Consider the following 17,996-nt stretch of genomic DNA (forward strand, 5'->3'; position numbering starts at 1 on the left):
TAAACATAAAATACATAAATATATAAATAAATATAAATTATATATATATATATACGTTCTAATGAAAGGAGAATAGAGAGAATAAAAGGCATGAGAGGAAAAGAAAAAGCTACTTTGGCAGATATTGATGAAAAGTCAAATTTTGTGGCATTGTCGATTGTTGGGAGTGAGAAAGTCAACATAATATTATAGCGAGCTTTAAATATATCTCGCAAAGGACTTTCGATTTCCACTTTAATGCGTTTAGATTGCATGCGCAATATTGTGCATGCGTTACGCAAAAAAAACAATTATTTCACATATATAATAATGAAAACTTGGTGTGAATCGCATAAAGCGTGAATTTTAATACTTTTTTTTTAATTATTAAAATGAAAATTTCTAAACTCTATTCTCATGTTACGTCACAGTGCTTCCACTCTGATGAAAGCATATTCTTGCTTGCTTCTTTATTCCAAAACAATTTTTCATGTGAGTTAAAAAATTAGAATTTATTTTTCAATTTAATTGTCGAAAGCTTTAGAACATAGATTTGTCACGCCATTCAATATTTTTCTATATAATATATATTTTTTACGAAATATTTGTAAGAACGCTTTAAAAAAAAAAAAAAAGAAATGTGTGTGTGTGTTGAGCGATAAAATCGCGAGAATTTCTTTTAATTAAACTTTCAAAGAACTGAATGTTCTCTAAAAATATTATACGAACGAGAAAATATGTTAATTTTATATTTTGGATTATTTTCTTGAAAAAAGTATTTTTCTCGTTAGTATTCGATAAGAGAAAGAAGAGGAGGAACAAAAAAAGGAAGAGATGAAAAGAATTTTTAATTGTTAAAATTGATCTTCCTGGTGATAAAAAAATCAAAGAAAAAGAATACAAAAAAATGTCTCTAGAATAATAATTATATGGACAAAGTGTCGTCGTTTACTGAATCTGTGAGATGAAATTTTGCCTTAAATTTTTAATTGTATCTACGTTTTAAATCCAGTGATAAGCTTAAGGAAACGTGTCGAAGAATTTTTTAAGGTCTTTCTTATTTGTAAAAAAAAAGAAAAATAATCCATAGGATAATGAAAAAAAAAAAAATATAATAAGGACGAAAGTAGACTTATCAATTTCTGCCGAGGTAGTCCTCCCGTTAATCTGGTGCTCCCTGGACACCGTCAAGTGCACTTTTCAACTAAAAAAAAAAAAATAAATAAAAAAAAAAAATTAAAATTAAAAAAAGAGGAAATAATAACAATGGCCTAGATTATAAGAGATAGTAGATCAATGCAGAAGTGTTTGATAATAAATAGACGGGGAAGTTTCGATTGTCGATTGCGATTTTATTTTAACGGAGTAATATAAAAAAGAACAATTTTTTTTATAATTTTTTTTTTTGTTTTAATCGGCCTGGTTTGGTACAAAATATGTATGATGAGTTGTAAAAAGTTGTAAAACACGAGGGAAAAGGGAAAAAAAAAATTGTAAACTAGTTCTGGTCACGAGAAATTGCCATTTTTTTTAGGTATTTCGATTCTTTTCTTTTTTTTGTACAATTACTAATGATTATAATTATTATTATTATAGAAAAAGCGAAGATGAATTATTGTTAATATAATATAATTTGTAAAAAAAAATATGATATGAATACTAAGGAAGGTAATTTTACTTGAAAATATAATAGAAATGTTAGATATTTTATTGATATTTATTGATTACTGTCGAATTTTTCTGAGATAGGAGGGGAAAACAATTGAAAAAAAGGAGGCATAAACCCTTCGCGCAAATGTCAATCATATATATATATATTTTTTTTTTTTTGCTTAAGGGAAGCGTATTTCACAGAAATTGCTTTTTAATTTGAGCATTTATTTTTCTTTTATAGTGAAAGAATTGTATAAGTTGTTGGATAAAGGGAAATAAGTTCACGAGCCAGTGAGTACTGAGAGCTAATTACATACATGAATATTTTCTGTAAGGCACGCGTCCCTTTGTAGTAGGTTTTTTTTTTTATTTATAATTTGAAGAGGAGCGTACGTGCACTAGCGATTTTAAGATAGAGTACAGAATTGCTTTATAATTCCTTGCTTAACGAATATTTTCTTTTTCTTGAGTCTTAAGTATCTCCTGAAAATCTCATTGCTATACATTGGTAGTGAGAATTCTTTAGTATTGCACTCGCAAGTCGACACGACTATTTATTAATTAAAAAAAATAGTGTGTCGGCATTTTTTTTCTCCCACTTTTTCTATTTTTTTTTTCGACATTATTCTAGAAAAGTAGGATTTTTTTATGGAGTGAACTAAAAATCTTAGGAAAACAAAGTCTTCTCTGTAGTTTTTAGTCCTTAGAAGCTTTTTAACAAACGCAATCGTAGTCAGATTATCAAAAAAAATCTTCTGTCAGCATTGAAAAATTCAAAGTATATAGATTTATATTCGAGAATATTATTGTATTAAGAGTGAATAGAAATTTAAAAAATTAAGTACGAGGGAGAAAACGACTTTTAAGGAATTAAAATTGAAATATAAAACGCTTCTTGACACACATGTAAACACTACTATCGTAATTCTAAAAAAAAAAAATATTGTAGAATGTATTCGTTTTTTGGAGAAAAAGATTACTAATTGAGACGACGAAGACGACAAAAAAAATAATAATAACCGAAATGACGTATAGAAAACGGGGGATAAAAAAAAAAGTTGAAAAAAAAATTGTCTGTGATTATCAGTCATAATAATCTTTAGGTCAACATATTTTTTAGAGAATATTTTTTAGAAAATTACAAAATTTATGATATATCCCTATTATTGATATGATATTGGATCAAACGTGCTACGCATAATATTATACAATATATAAAAAAAAATTGAAAAAAAAAAAATTAAAAAAAACTATTTAATGGAGTTATATGACTAGTTGAGACCGATGGCTGTTGTAAAATATTCAGTGTTTGGACAAATAACTATTGAAAACTTATTTAAAATAATAACAAAACTAATAATATCAAGACATACTAATATTACGATTTAAAAAAAAAAAAAAGAAATATTGCATATATTAGTAGCATTTTTAACTCATCTGCGTTTCCGCATATTTCACACACACACGAGACTAAAACGAAAGAAAAAGGTCAAAAAAAAAAAAAATAGGCTATATAGGGAAAAATTATTGTAGATCGCATAAAAGAAAAAAAAATTAATAAAAATGAGTCACGAGGAAATGTATAATTACGCAATGGGATATTGTTGGACATAATTTTAAAAGGCACTCGACACAATTTTTTTTTCTCTCTGGAAAAATCAACACTTGAAATATATTTAATATTGTAATACATTATTTCAGAAGATATTATGCGTAACGCAATAGCAGCTTCTAATCACGTCACACAATTACGTATATATACACAATTTCACACTATGTCCATTGCCCATGTTTTGTAATTAAATGTTTTGTTAGTATTATGTGAGACATTAACAGAATAAAACACAAATGAAATGAATTAATTGTCAACTTTTTAATCTCATGATTCTATCAATTTTTTAGGGAAGAAAAAAAATTGTCAACGATAATATAATTTGTATTAATTTTTTGGTGATTAATTTTACAATTAGGGATTTATTTTACAATTTACAATTAATACTATTAGCAATTAATTTTACAAATTTACAATCAATTTTTAATCTCATGATTTTATCAATTTTTTAGGGAAGAAAAAAAATTGTCAACAATAATATATTTTGTACCTATTAATTTAATTTTGTCGTGATTAATTTCACAATTAGGGATTTATTTTAAAGTTTATAATTAATTTCATTATTAGCAAATAATTTTATAAGTATAATCAATTTTATTATTAGCAATTAGTTAAAAATAATTTAACAGTACAAACTTTTAGTAGAGAAAAAAACTTAAATTCTCGCACGAAGCGAGAATTTTAAGTAGAAATATTTGAATAGTAGAATTTTTATTAGAAAAATGGTAATAGTGAAATTTTTAGTAGAAAAAAAATTGAAAGTGTTAATTTTTTAGTAGCAAAAAAATTGAAAGTGTAAATTTTTAGTAGCAAAACGAAGTAATAATAAAATTTCTAGTAGAAGAAAATTTAGTAGCAAACAAATTTTAATAGTAAAATATTTAGTAGGTGAACGTTTTTGTAGAAAATAAATTTAGTAGTGAAAATATTTAGTGAAAAAAAAATCCTATAGTAAAAATTGTTAGTGTAAAAAAAATTGTATCAATAGTTCAATTTTTAATGGAAACAAATTTTTCGATTAAAAATTTCTACTGGAAAAAAAACTTTGACTATACTAAAATTTTTAGTGGAAAAATTAAATAGTAAAATTCTTTAGTAGAAAAAATATTTTAGTAAAATTTCATAGTAAGAAAAAAAAATATTATAGTAAAATTTTTGGTAGAAAAAATATTTTTAGTAAAATTTAAATATGAAAAAAAATATTATTAGGAAATTTTTGGTAGAAAAAATATTTTAGTAAAATTTCATAATAAGAAAAAAAATATTGTAGTAAAATTTTAATATGAAAAAAAATATTATAGTGAAATTTTTGGTAGAAAAAATATTTTAGTAAAATTTAAATATGGAAAAAAAATATTATAGTGAAATTTTTGGTAGAAAAAATATTTTATTAAAATTTTATAGTAAGAAAAAAATATTACAGTAAAGTTTTAAAGTAAGAAAAAAATACTTTAGAGTGAAATTTTGAGCAAAAAAAAAATATTTTTGTAAAATTTTTAGTAAAAAAAAAGAATTCCAGTGCAAAAAATATAAGAAAAAGGAAAGATTTGAGAAGTAAGTTTAATTTGTGTGGTGATATGAATTTCAAAGGAGCGTGAAAAATAAAATGACTCGGACCGAGATATTGCATTTTGTTTAATATGTATATCGTCAGTTCGCAATTTTAAGCACAAGCATTATCTCTTTGTTCTCCACCATTCTATCACCGTTACGAGAAATGCATCTGTATTATTACAATCCTACTATGAGTGTAATAGGTACATTAAAAGAAGAAAGAAGAAAAAAAAGATTTAAAAAAAAAAAATCGAATCCATTACAGGGAGTTACAGATCAAGTTTACTTTATACCTCTATAGTATTTGTGTGAATAAATGTGAAAGAGAATTTAGTATTTGCTGGGTGACTCACATTGCAATGTATATATATATTCTAGACCGATGAAATTTTCTTTGCAAGCAAGCAATCCAATTATTACACGTGTATCTTATATAATTTTTTTCTTCTTTTCAATCTCAATTCTATCATATTTTAATTTTAATTTTTTTTTTGTTCAGAAAAAATCTTTTTGTCTTTTTAAAAATTGTAATTTTAAAAATTAATTGTAATTTCTATTTTTTTTAATTAGAAAAACTGTTTTTGTCTTCTTGAAAATTGTAATTTTAAAGTTCAAATTTTTTTGTCTTCTTGAAAATTAAATTTTAAAGTTCAAAATTTTTTTGTCTTCTTGAAAATTAGAGAATTAGAAAAAAAAATTTTCTTATCTTCTTGAAAATTGTAATTTTAAAGTTCAAATTTTTTTGTCTTCTTAAAAATTGTAATTACAAAAAGCAATTGTTACTTCAATTTTTTTTCTCTTATTTTGAGCAATTTCAAATATCAATTAAAAATTTTTTTATTAAATTTTTTTATTTTAAAAAATTTCTTTTGTCTGTTTGAAAATTTATTCTATTAAATAATAAAATTATTATTAATTATTTAACACTATTTTAATATTAATATTAATTTTTATAAATTTTGGAAAATTTTAAATTAATTTTCTTTTTTTTCTATTTTTGCGGTTTTATTTTATTTTTTTTTTTTGCTATGACAATATTTTCCTTGAATTTGAAATTTTTTTCCAATAAACCTCGATATGTATCTTCGATTTTTATCAATGAAATCTCTTTATTCAAAAGTATGACAACGTTCTTTGTAAGAGGGAATTTGCATAACAAAAGTATCATGAAACAACTAATTTCAATTAAAATACATGCCTGATTCCTTTGTCTCTTAATAATTTATTTGACATAAATATTCTCACTACTCAGAATTGAATTGAATTTGTTTCTATAATGACAAATTACATTAATTTTTTTGTTGATGAAAAATTGTTGATTTCAAAAATTTATTGAAAGAAAATGAAAATAACTATTTTCTCTAATTTTTATGTATAAATTCTCTAAATAACTTCATTTTTTCACCTGTGATTTTTAAAATATTTTAACATTAAATATTATGATAATTAATTTATTTATATATTAATTATTTAATTTATTTAATTTATGAATGTTTTTTGTTATTTATTTTTTATTATTTTTAACGTTTAAATATTAATTAAAAAATATTTTTTAGTATTTAAATTAATCAAAAAATATTTTTTAATATTTAAATTAATCAAAAAATATTTTTTAATATTTAAATTAATTAAAAAATATTTTTTAATTAAAATTGATTAAAATTAAAATAAAAAAATTTACTTAAATTAAATATAGTTTTTATTAACAATCGAAAAATAATTATTAAAATATAAAAAAATGAAAAAAATGAAGAAATATCCTTATAGCATTCAAGCACTTTTCAAGTAAAAAAGAGATGACTCATTATTATTTCCGTGTAATGCTTTATTTCACACGGGAAAATATATATGTATATATACGTCATAGATCAACGTACTCTCTCGCTGTACATTGATGATATTGATGATGTCACGATAAGTTTTCTTACAGTGATCAGACTGCGTACTCCAATGATCTGTATTAATTTTTTCTTCTTTTTTTCCCCTTTTTTTTAATGCAAGAAATAATTGGGTCGTTCATAGGAAACTTAGATTGCTTTACACTTGTAGAATTTAAACGCAAGGATGAAGCGATTCACATTCCACATTGAGAAATAAAAAAAAAATCATAAACTTTCACTAGCACTAGAGAAATAATAGTAATTATTATTATTGTATTAATTCATAAATAATTAGAAGAATTTTTCTCTACATAAGAAAAATTTGATAAATTGTTTTTTTATACCGCAATTATAGTTGAGTTTTTTTTCCGAATTTTCTTAACTTTCGTAAAACTCTAATTTATTGTTCAATTTTTGCAATTTTCAGTATTTTATTTATAATTATTTATATTTATTTATATTTATTATTATTTATTTATATTAATTCTTTTTTCATACCTTTTTAATTAGTACTGTTTTAATACCCAATAATTAAAAAGAATTAATTTGTAAACTAATGGTAATAATAATTTATAAATAATTAATTACAAAACTAATGGAAATTCAAATTTTGAAATATCTCCCGCCATTTTTTATACACTCTATTATTATTCAAGTAATTCTCCTATGAAACAAGCATTATTCTCCTTAGAATTTCTCTTCTTTTTTTTCTACATTTCTACTGGTATATTTTCATCATAAAAATATTTAATTCGAACCAAAATTACCATTATTTTATTAATTAAAAACTTTTAATTTGTGAGTAATTTCAAATAACGCGGGTAATTGGTTCAGATCCCATGATGCAACGCAACAATCGATTCTCGATAGTAAGCGCGCAACTTCACACCAGTTGTTTGGCCGCCAAATTAAAGTTAACTACTCTCGTGTTAAAAATCAGTTATTTTCTAATTTAAGTTTATTAGTGAACGTTATTATTGTGTAATAAACGGTCGAAACATAGCTAGAAACATTCCCGAGTAATAGTTTTTATAAAGTTATTAAGTGCAGTTTGTTTTAATCTGAAAAATAAGTTGAAAAGTGTGTGTGTCAGTCCCCAGTGTGTTACATGATTTTGTGATTGTTGTATCGAAAGATGCATTAAATGATTATTAGTCATTTCAATCGTGATTAGAGAAACAAATTTTTTGTGAATGTTATATATATTTATCATGGTATGATGAAATATTGAAGATTTTTGAAAGTTGTCGATGAGAGATCATACCCCCCCTCCTAACCTAACTCTCTTTCGATATCTCCCCACTTCTGGGGTGACGTGCACCCCTCTCTTGTTCCCCGTAGATGATGTTAGTCACCTCAAGGACGTTTACTGTAATTGGGATAGGTCGGCTGGTTGTATAGAACGAACAGAATATGACAGACTAGACAAGCAATAGATAGCCCTCGTCGTTCGCCGGTGTGTTTTCAAAATGGCGGCGCTCTCATTTATATAGTCTCTTTAATATTGTTTCAAGATTCATTTCTCTTTCTTTTAAAATAATATGTTTGTATTTCTTGGTATTGTGTCGGGCCACGGTGAAACAAGTAATTTGCCGATTCTTAAACGTTTCTCTGAAACTTTTTTTTGTAATAAAAAACAGAAAAAAACACACAACAGTGTTCGACACTAGCGCCAGAAATATCCTGGAAAAAGGATCATGACATTCCACCTCTTCACTATCGTCGCCTTTGTTCGGACTTTGCCTCTGTTAAAGGAACTATCCAGCGGTCACACAGGTAAAAATCAGGGTCGATGGGGAAAAATGAAGTCTTGCTGAGTCTTCCCTGATTCCCGGGATTGAAATACACGAAACAATCGCCGTCCGTTTTCATTTCGCGTCACATTTCGTTAAGGGGGAAAAAAAGTGAGGTTACATTTTCTCATTGTCGTGATTTTTTAATATTCCCTTTTCCACTACTGTGCTTCATTTTTCTTCTATAATGCAAATAATCAAGAGAGTGCAAAAATTAACACAAGATAAGAATAATTCCCTTTTAATCGGTTTTTAAAACTCAAAAGTTGTCAAGTGTGGATACGAGGAAAAAAAAACAGTTTGGATGGAAAAACTTGTGCTAAACGAATTTATATTACGTGTGTTGGAAATTTATTTGCAATTATCCTGAGTGAAAGCCATCTCCGTTTTTTTCGGGGGATTTTCCAAAGAGAGTCATTCTCAACAATCTATATGGATGCAAGGAATGGACCTGGAGAAACTTCTCATGTAAGTAATAATATTTTCTTGGTTAATATTTTTTACTATATTGACACTCGAGAGGAATTTTGTTATATATTATAATAAAAGCAATTATCGTGGTTAATGTCGTTGACATTGTCTGGCAAATAGCGATAATACTCCAATCAGACAGGAAAACCTGTTCGATAACTGGTACGTTTATTGCGATATTTTTTCCGGTTCTTCATTAATCTTTTAACTAATTTTAGATTCTTTAAATCGAGCTTGGATTATATGAATATTTTTACATTTATGCAAGAAAAAAAATTCCTTAGTTTTAAAGTGTCATGAATATTGAGATTAACATAAAAATCTAAACCATTTATCAGTATAAGAATTTTTGAATAATTGAAATACACTAAAGAAAATAAATTTTGCAAAAAATCTCTTCAAATATTTGAAATTTAAAATTTTATTTGATAATTCATAAAATATTAGTCTCAAATAGACATTATTAATTAAAAAGATTTCTTACCTTTTGCATTTTAATTCTCTCTCTTTCTCTCTTTCTCTGAAATTATCATAATTCATTGGAAAATTTATTAAGTTCGTCTGCTTTAATATATAAATAAAATATATTTAAGCTTTTTGATTATAATTGGAAATAAAACTAGACATAATGCCAAGTCGGTGACAATTTTCATTTCACAAAAGCGGGTAATTAAATACCATTAATAGTATAAATCGGGCACCATGCCATAAAATGCGGTTATTTTTCCTTCGATTGCAAAATCGAATTACTTTCACAGACTTGATTTTAATAAAATAGAAATTTTCCTTAAATTTTCTTTCAATATTATTTAAAATTTCTTTCTATCTTGATATTTAATTTTTTTATTACATATACTTTATTCTCATTTCTCCTCTCTCTATTGTCTCTCTGATTTTTCTTTTATACCAACTGGAAATTCAATATTATACCGTACGAGAATTTTTATTAAATAATTACAAAAATTAAAAATTTAATTACACTTTTTAGAGCATATATTCGATTATAAAGTTTCGTTCTTGATCAATTTTTTTTTTTTTTTTTTTTGATAACATTTTTAAAACATAATCCAGTTATTATATTATATATGAAATAAAATACAGACACACACATACATAGAAGTTAATTAATATTTATATGCAATTTGAAATGCACCTTTTATTCAAAATTATGAATTCATAAAGTGATCGTACAAACCTGTCTTGACAACGAGTCAATCATTAAGTTCACAGTTTTTTAATATTCCCATTTAAATGAATTTACCATTAAAAGCGATTAAATGTTTAATGAGAGACAAAATATTATTGGTATTGTTTTCAAATAATTCATTTTTCCTCGCAATTTTCAACTCTGGAGAATTTTATTTGTCGCTTTATAATTCAATTTCTTTATACTCTCATAATAATATATCAATTAAATGATACTTATATAGAAATGATAAAAAATATTGATAATTTTATAAGAAGAATATAATAAGTTAATATGAATTGATTTATGAAATTAGTGTAATTTAAGTAATTGTTTATATTCACAATTCCGACATTTTTGATTATTGGAAAATTTTACAGACAAACTGGGGTTTTAAAGAAATACTGTCATTTTTAATTATAATTTATTTTTGACATTATTTTAACATTGGTTATTTTAATTAATTTTTTTTTGGAAAATTTTACATAATTTTAATTAATATTTATTTTGTGTAGAATTATATTTAGTAATTATTTAATACAATTAAATTGAATATTTATTTAAGAAAATTGGTTGAATATTTATTTGATAAAATTGGTTGAATATTTATTTAAGAAAATTGATTAAAATATTTATTTAAATAGAAATGATGAAATATTTATTCAAAGAGCTGATTAAATTTATTTAATATAACTGATTAAATATATATTAAATAGAATTTGGCATTCAATATTTATTTAATGGAATTTCATGGAATTGCTTCAATATTTATTTTTATGGAATTGATTAAATATTTATTAAATATAATTTTTTCAACATTTATTTAATACGAATTTTTTTATTCGAACTTTAATTTAATAGAACTTTTCATTATGATTGCATTTTTATTGAACAGACTTTTCATTTAATATCAGAATTTTCATATTTAATATATACAGAAAGAAAAAAAATGTTAAGGAAACTTTTATTTAAAGAAACTTATTTTCAATTTATTATCAGAATTTTATGTTTCTAAAATGTTTCAAACGTTTCAAAATGAACGAAGATAAATTTTTACTTGTTTTAAATTATATTTTTTTATAAAAAAATCATTTTGTATATTAAAAAAATTAAATGTTTGTAAATTGTTTGTAAATTAAAGCAAAAGTTTAATTGTAATTATTTTTCTGTTTTTTTACAATAATGTTTAAAAAATTGCAGTAGAAAAAAATTTCGTTCATTTGAACGTTCAAAACGTTACAAAAATTCCGAATTTTCTTTTTTTATCGACGAAATAAATATAAAGAAACTTTTCCTTTTAGAAAACAATTTCTATAAAAATTATGCAGTTTTACTAAAATGTCTTTTACTCTTACTTGCGGTTTAAATTTTACTACATTTAAATTATTTATAATTTTTAAATCAAGTATAATTTTTATTAAATTAGTAATTTTTATTTCGAGTTCAGTAAAATTTATTTTGGAAATACAGTAAAAATTGCTCCAGAAATGGGAAGAAATTTTCGATTTTCTGTGTAGTAACATTAATAACTATTTAATTATTGTTAAATTTAATTATTTATTTCTATAACTACACCCAGAGAAATGGTATATTTGTCTCAGAACCAACTAGACTTTTTATTTGTTTGAAATAAATTTTATTTGGTTTAAATGAAATTTTATTTATCTCAAATATATGTTTTATTTGTGTCGAATAAAATTTTTATTTAAAAGAAATAAAAAGTCTAATTGGTTCTGAGACAAATATACGTTTATTTAACTCAAATAAAATATATTTGGTTTAAATAATATTTTTCTCTGGGTGTATGAAATAATTACATAATAATATCGATCATAATAAAAATAATAAAATAACAATAGGTAAAAAATAATAATGATAACAATAATAATAATAATAATAATAAATAATCGCATTTTCGTTGGTCCAAAATTCGGCGCGAATTTTAAATTTAAACCAATCGCAATTTTTTTTTACAAATAATATAGGAGCGGACACAATTTATTTAAATTCTACCATTCAATTATTGTCTGATTTAAACAAACGTCAATTTTTTTTCAAAATATTAAAAATTAGCCATTAAAAGAAATCGGAAAAAAATTTTTGTTTGAAAATATTCGACAGTGTATAGAAATTCACTAAAATAATTAATTCTAACGAATAGAAAATTTAATAAAATTAACGAAAAAGTTAACATAAATATTAAGCATAATTCGCTCAGGTATTTACTCCAATTTTTTTTTCCCCAATGATCAATAAATGAAAATTTAACATTCCTTAGCAGCCTGGTTAGAATAAATATTGCATATAATTATTGATTAATATGTGATATAATTTTCGAATAATGTACAATTAGGAGAGAAAATATTTTGAGAGCTTAGTGGCAGGTTTATCGATTTGAGCTCGACATGCGTTCTTTCGTCGTAGGGGAAAACGAGTTGAAGAGTAAAGCAAAGGAGAGAAAGAGTGAGTGAGAGGGAGAGTACAGAGTGTATGAAGATTCGAGGGGGTGGGGCCCTCAGGTGCACCTCTTTCACGGCTCAGTGAGTCCGATCCTGGATCAAATCTGTTGCTAACCGAGCAACGACGACGCTCCACAAGCGCAAAGACGACCGCGTCGTGACGCCTCTACGCGCATCTAACAACTATAACTATGCATTATAATGTGACTTTTAATAGACACGGAATAGACTTATAGACACACGCTAGACGTCTCTTCGGTCAATCCTTGGCACGAGAGCTTGAATATGCGAGACAACTGCTGAATGAAATATTTTCATTGGCGAACACACCATTTGCGAGTGTGGCACCCCCTTTGGAATTAGAAAAAAGAAACAAAAAATTTCCACTCTTTCATTAAGATGATCCCTTTCTTTTTTTTCTTGCTTTTATTCACGAGAAATCCCAGATTTTTTTTTTTTCTTTAAAACTGGAGGAAAAGAAAAAAGAGTTCCTTCCACCCAACCCCCTTTGATTCTTCTTCTTCTTCTTCTTCTTTTGCGAGGGAGAGAATTATTGACACTCGAGAAATTACAAACTTCGAACCCTTTCTTCTTTATATCATAAATTTGGCAGATTGTCAACTTTTTTTGTTTGTATTTTCATTATAATTGATATTCGGTTAGAAATCAGTCGATTTAGGAGAGAAATTAATTTGTTTGGTACAAATGCAGTTTGGCATATGGTTTGGCTCAGGTGCTTAAGGCATGACATTTTCCACGAGTATAGTGGGTTCGTTTCCCGCTGCCGGAGAATTTTTTTTTATTTTTAGTAATAAAATTAAAATTCACTTTAAAGGAATTTCGTTTTCTATTTGTCCCTGTGGTTAGCGTTGACGCTCATCGTCAAAAAGTATTTTTTTGCGTCACTATTTAATCACTACTTTATTCACAAATAAAATGTCTAAAATTTCTTTCTTTCATCTAAGAAATTGAAAAAAAATCCAAGGCCCTTTTTTAATCAAAATCTTTGAAACGATTGTTTGATTCTATTGAACGAAAAAAAATAGTTTTCGACACTTAGCGTCGTCGCTAGCTTCAGAGACCTTTTCTATTATAGTCTCACCTATTATTATAAATTTTAGTTTTAGACAATATTATAAATTTATAATTTAAATTACTATTATTGTTCATAATTTAAAAGGTCCCCAAAGTTAGCGTCGACGCTAAGCTAAGTTTTCGACTCTAACTTCAGGGACCATTTATATTACAGTTCTGGCTATTATTATAAATTTTAATATTAGACTATTATAATTTAAATTATTATTAATGTGATCATTATTATATTGCTGTTGTTAATAATTTAAAAGGTCCCAGAAGTTAGCGTCGACGCTAAGCTAAGTTTTCGATGCTCAGATTCGACGCTAACTTCAGGGTCCTTTTCTACTATAGTTCTAACTATTATTATAAATTTTGGTATTAGACTATAATAATTTAAATTATTATTATTATTAATGTTATTATTATTGTTGTCGTTCATAATTTAAAAGGTCCCCGAAGTTAGCGTTGCTCTCTAAATTTGAATTAGTAAAGATGTTTACTAATTTGAATTAGTGACGGACTTTTTGCTTTTGAATTAGTAAAGTTTACTAATAAATTTAGTAGAAATGATTATTTATTAGTAAAATTGACTAATTCAAAAGCAAAAAGTCCGTCACTAATTCAAATTAGTAAACATTTTTACTAATTCAAATTTAGAGAGCGACACTAAGCGTGGAAAACAATTTTTTCGAAACTTTTAGTCTGAGATAGTGGCCTGGAAAATTTTTCCAACTCCCTAGGTAAATAAAAGATGTTAAATTAGTGACATTTTTATCGCTAAAAACCTAAAATCATAGCTTTCGACGCTAACTTCAGATTGACAATTTTAACCGTTATAAATTTGAGTAATTTTCCAAGATATTTTTTACCTTTTTTAATTTTAGTTTTTGATTTAAAATTTTTCACTTTTTGGCACACTATTTAAAGTACAACTGCGCTTTTGAATTACGATGAAAACACATTTCTTCCACTAATATAACGTCAATTTACGACGATGTAAAATTAACCGAAGTGCGTCGGCCTGTTGGATTGTTACCAAATAAATAATATTACGTCCAAGCATCGTATAGAATATTGGAGTTTTATTGATCTTCAGTTACGATCGCCATTGTTGAGATATACAATACTGTCGTCTCTCTTAAAATATATATTTCTCCGAGAGAAGAAAATATATAGGTCCAGTGTCAGAATAGTTTACATTTTTTATAAACATGTAGAAATTCTGAAAGTTCAGAGAATTGAAATTTAATAATAGCAAACGAGTTGGCTAACACTTTTGAATAAAAATTTATTAATTTAGTAAATGTTTTATTAAATAGAGCAAATTGTAAAATATTATTCGAATTTGAAATCTTTGAAAAAACGATTTGAATTTTTAGGTTAAAAAATGACACTAATCACACTAAAAAATCACTGAAAATTTTACTACGATATTCGAATGTAAAATCTTTGAAAATATTGTTTAATTGTTTAGGATTCGCAACAAAAAATGAATTTTCGATGCTCGCAGTCTACTCGGACTTGAAGGTCCTCTAAAATATCCATAATTAGCGTTGACGCTAACTGCAGATACGCAATAAAAGTTAGTAGAAATTATCAAAATTATCATTTTAGTGAAAATTACTTCAAAGATAGTAAAAATTTATTTCAAAAATTATAAATGTTAATGTGCAGAAACTTCAGACAGGCGTCTTTGAAGTTGTCATCGACATTTAGCGTCGACGCTAGTTTCAAAATTAATAGTTTGGAATTTTAAGGTTTTGAAATTTATTTTGAAATTATTACGTATAATTTGGAGTATGAAATATGAAAATTATATATTAAATAATATGGAAATAAACTAATATTAATTTTCGAAATAATACCAAATTAACATTGCAAAATTGAGCTTCGAGGAATATTATTGGTCACCATAGTATCAATCTAGTATAGACTGCATTGTAATTAATGTCTGTAACCTATATACTCGAAATTGTAAATTTTCAACATATATATATATATATCTTGCTGTTTCGTATACAAGGAAATCATTACTGCGCCTAAAATAGTACCATCATTAGTTTGAATCGTTTTTCTATATGAATTAATTACCAAATTTTTTAGCTATTGAATCCTAAATTATATAAATATTTAAAAACATCAAAGTTGTGACTTTTTTTAGAACTAATATTGAATCATAATTGTAATTAATTGGTAATTAAAAATATTAAGTACAACATTTTCATCCGAAATAAAAGCGTCGAAAATAATTTTCGACGCTAAAAGGAACTTTAGGTCCTTGAACTAATTTTCAAGTATAAAATTGTATGAATGAATTAAGTCCAGAACTAGACAATAGAATTTTGTCCCAAAAAAAGTGAAATATAACTCTAATATCGCGTTCAATTTTTTCTCTTCTGATTACACCGGAATATGCGAAATAATACCAGACGATGATGACTTCCTGGCGTTAAAACCTGTCTAACGACTGAAAAAAAAACACGCACTCAACGACCAGCCTTATGGTTGAGGGAATTCACTGGGTGCTATATAAAAGTCTAATCTTCTCTCTACCGTATCCGATTTTTTCATTTATATATATATACATATATATATATATAGTGTGCTTTTTTATTTTTTTAAGGTATTCATGACAAAACATTCCAGATATATCCTTTCCTTTCGTTTTAAATCCATTAAAGAGGTAGACATTTTTTTCCTGACTTCAATTTTTTATTTTTTTTCTTTCTTATCTAATATAACGCTGAAATTGTAAAAATGAGTAAAAACAATTAAACTAAATAAACAAGTTTTCTATTAAAAATTAGCGAAAATTTTAACTTTGGTTTCGCCGAAGGAAAAAACTTGTTGATCTTTAGCGTCGAGGCTAAGCATCAAAAAGGTTTTTCTTCTCACTCTTAACTTAAAAGTATCAAATTGTAACGAATTGATACCAAAAATTCAGGTCAAATAAAAAATTAATCCAAATTTTTGACATTAATTTGATCTACTTTAGTATCAATTTCACAATTTCAAGAAAACTGTGTTTAGGTGAAGTTAGCTTTCCTTAATTCTTAACAATTTAATATTTTTACTAAATTTTCAAAAGGCTAATGTTTCTATCTTTACTTAATCAGCAATTTTTTTTTTTAATATAAATTTTTGCACCTCTTGAATATATCGATTTTTTTAATATTAATAGACGAACAAATCGATTATTATAGAGAGAGAAGAGTTTCTTTTTAAAAATGGGTGAAATATTTTTATTTAAAAATAGATATGGTATAAAAAGAATCTATAGTAATAATACTAATACTAATAGTTATAATATTAGTTGTGTTATATTTATAATATTAGTTGTATTATATTTATGATATTAGTAATAATATTAATAATAATCATAATAATAATAATAATAATAATAATAATAATAATAATAATAATAATAATAATAATAATATTGCGAATATGTGGAATTATGTAGGCATATTTCTTCAGCACCTTGTTACTTGAGAAAAAGGAAGTTCCAGTTCCCACAATATGTGAATAGGGTTATAAGTGAAGTTGAATGTTTTGTTCAGACAGATGGAGAATTATTTTCTATACACATACAATTTTCACCGTTTGTTCTCATGTGTAAGGACACGAAATTTGTTTTAAACTACATATTTAATTGTACAAAATACAAAATGTTGTTTTAAAAGGAAAATCTTGTGACCCTAACACTGGAAATTTGAATCATTTTAAAATTCCACTTCAAGTGAAGTAGCAGTACGATGGAACATAGATGATAGTGCTTTAAGAAATTTTCCAGTAAGATTCAAATTTTAGTCGCATTTCTTAAAAGGAGTAAATTAATATCATATTGAATACCAAATCGATATCAAAAATTTTGATCAAATCATAAGTTGATACCAAAAATTTGCATCAATTTATGATTTGTTCTCCATATTTTTAGTGTCAACTCGTTGCTATTTGAGACTTTTAAAAGATGTAGTGCAATGTTTAATTGAAATTTATATAGAAAACTGGAAATATTTATGCAAGGATTAATGGATTTTAATAAACTTGTTAAACTATAAAAATAAGAATTAATTCCCAATGTCTTTGATAGAAAGAGAAAGATTTATTGATAAGATTCAGAATTTTGAGTCAGTTAGCTTTTAGTTAACATTTAGCATTTAGTTAATAGTTAATAGTCATTAGTCAGTATTTAAAATTGATAAAAATAATTTTGTAAAAATGTTCAGTTGGCTCGAGATTTAGACTAAATATTCTTTTTGTCATAGGAGAGAATACCGATCTAATTAAAAATAAGAATAATGTATAGATATTTCTAAAGCAAAATAGGGT

At 25.0% G+C, this 17,996-nt stretch overlaps 1 protein-coding gene across 5 annotated transcripts in view; it reads left to right on the forward strand.

Annotated features, from left to right (window-relative positions):
- The first annotated feature begins 7,558 nt into the window (after positions 1-7,558).
- The window catches only part of LOC122508429 (protein capicua homolog), an 84,682-nt gene continuing 74,244 nt past the window's right edge, over positions 7,559-17,996 (forward strand). For all 5 annotated transcript variants that reach the window (XM_043621765.1, XM_043621772.1, XM_043621769.1 and 2 more), the window contains exon 1: positions 7,559-8,939. The gene's annotated coding sequence lies outside the window, so the exon portion shown is untranslated. The remainder of the gene's footprint in view (positions 8,940-17,996) is intronic.

This window comes from Leptopilina heterotoma, unplaced genomic scaffold (genome assembly GCF_015476425.1).
Source record: "Leptopilina heterotoma isolate Lh14 unplaced genomic scaffold, ASM1547642v1 Lhet_54, whole genome shotgun sequence".
NCBI lineage: Eukaryota > Metazoa > Arthropoda > Insecta > Hymenoptera > Figitidae > Leptopilina > Leptopilina heterotoma.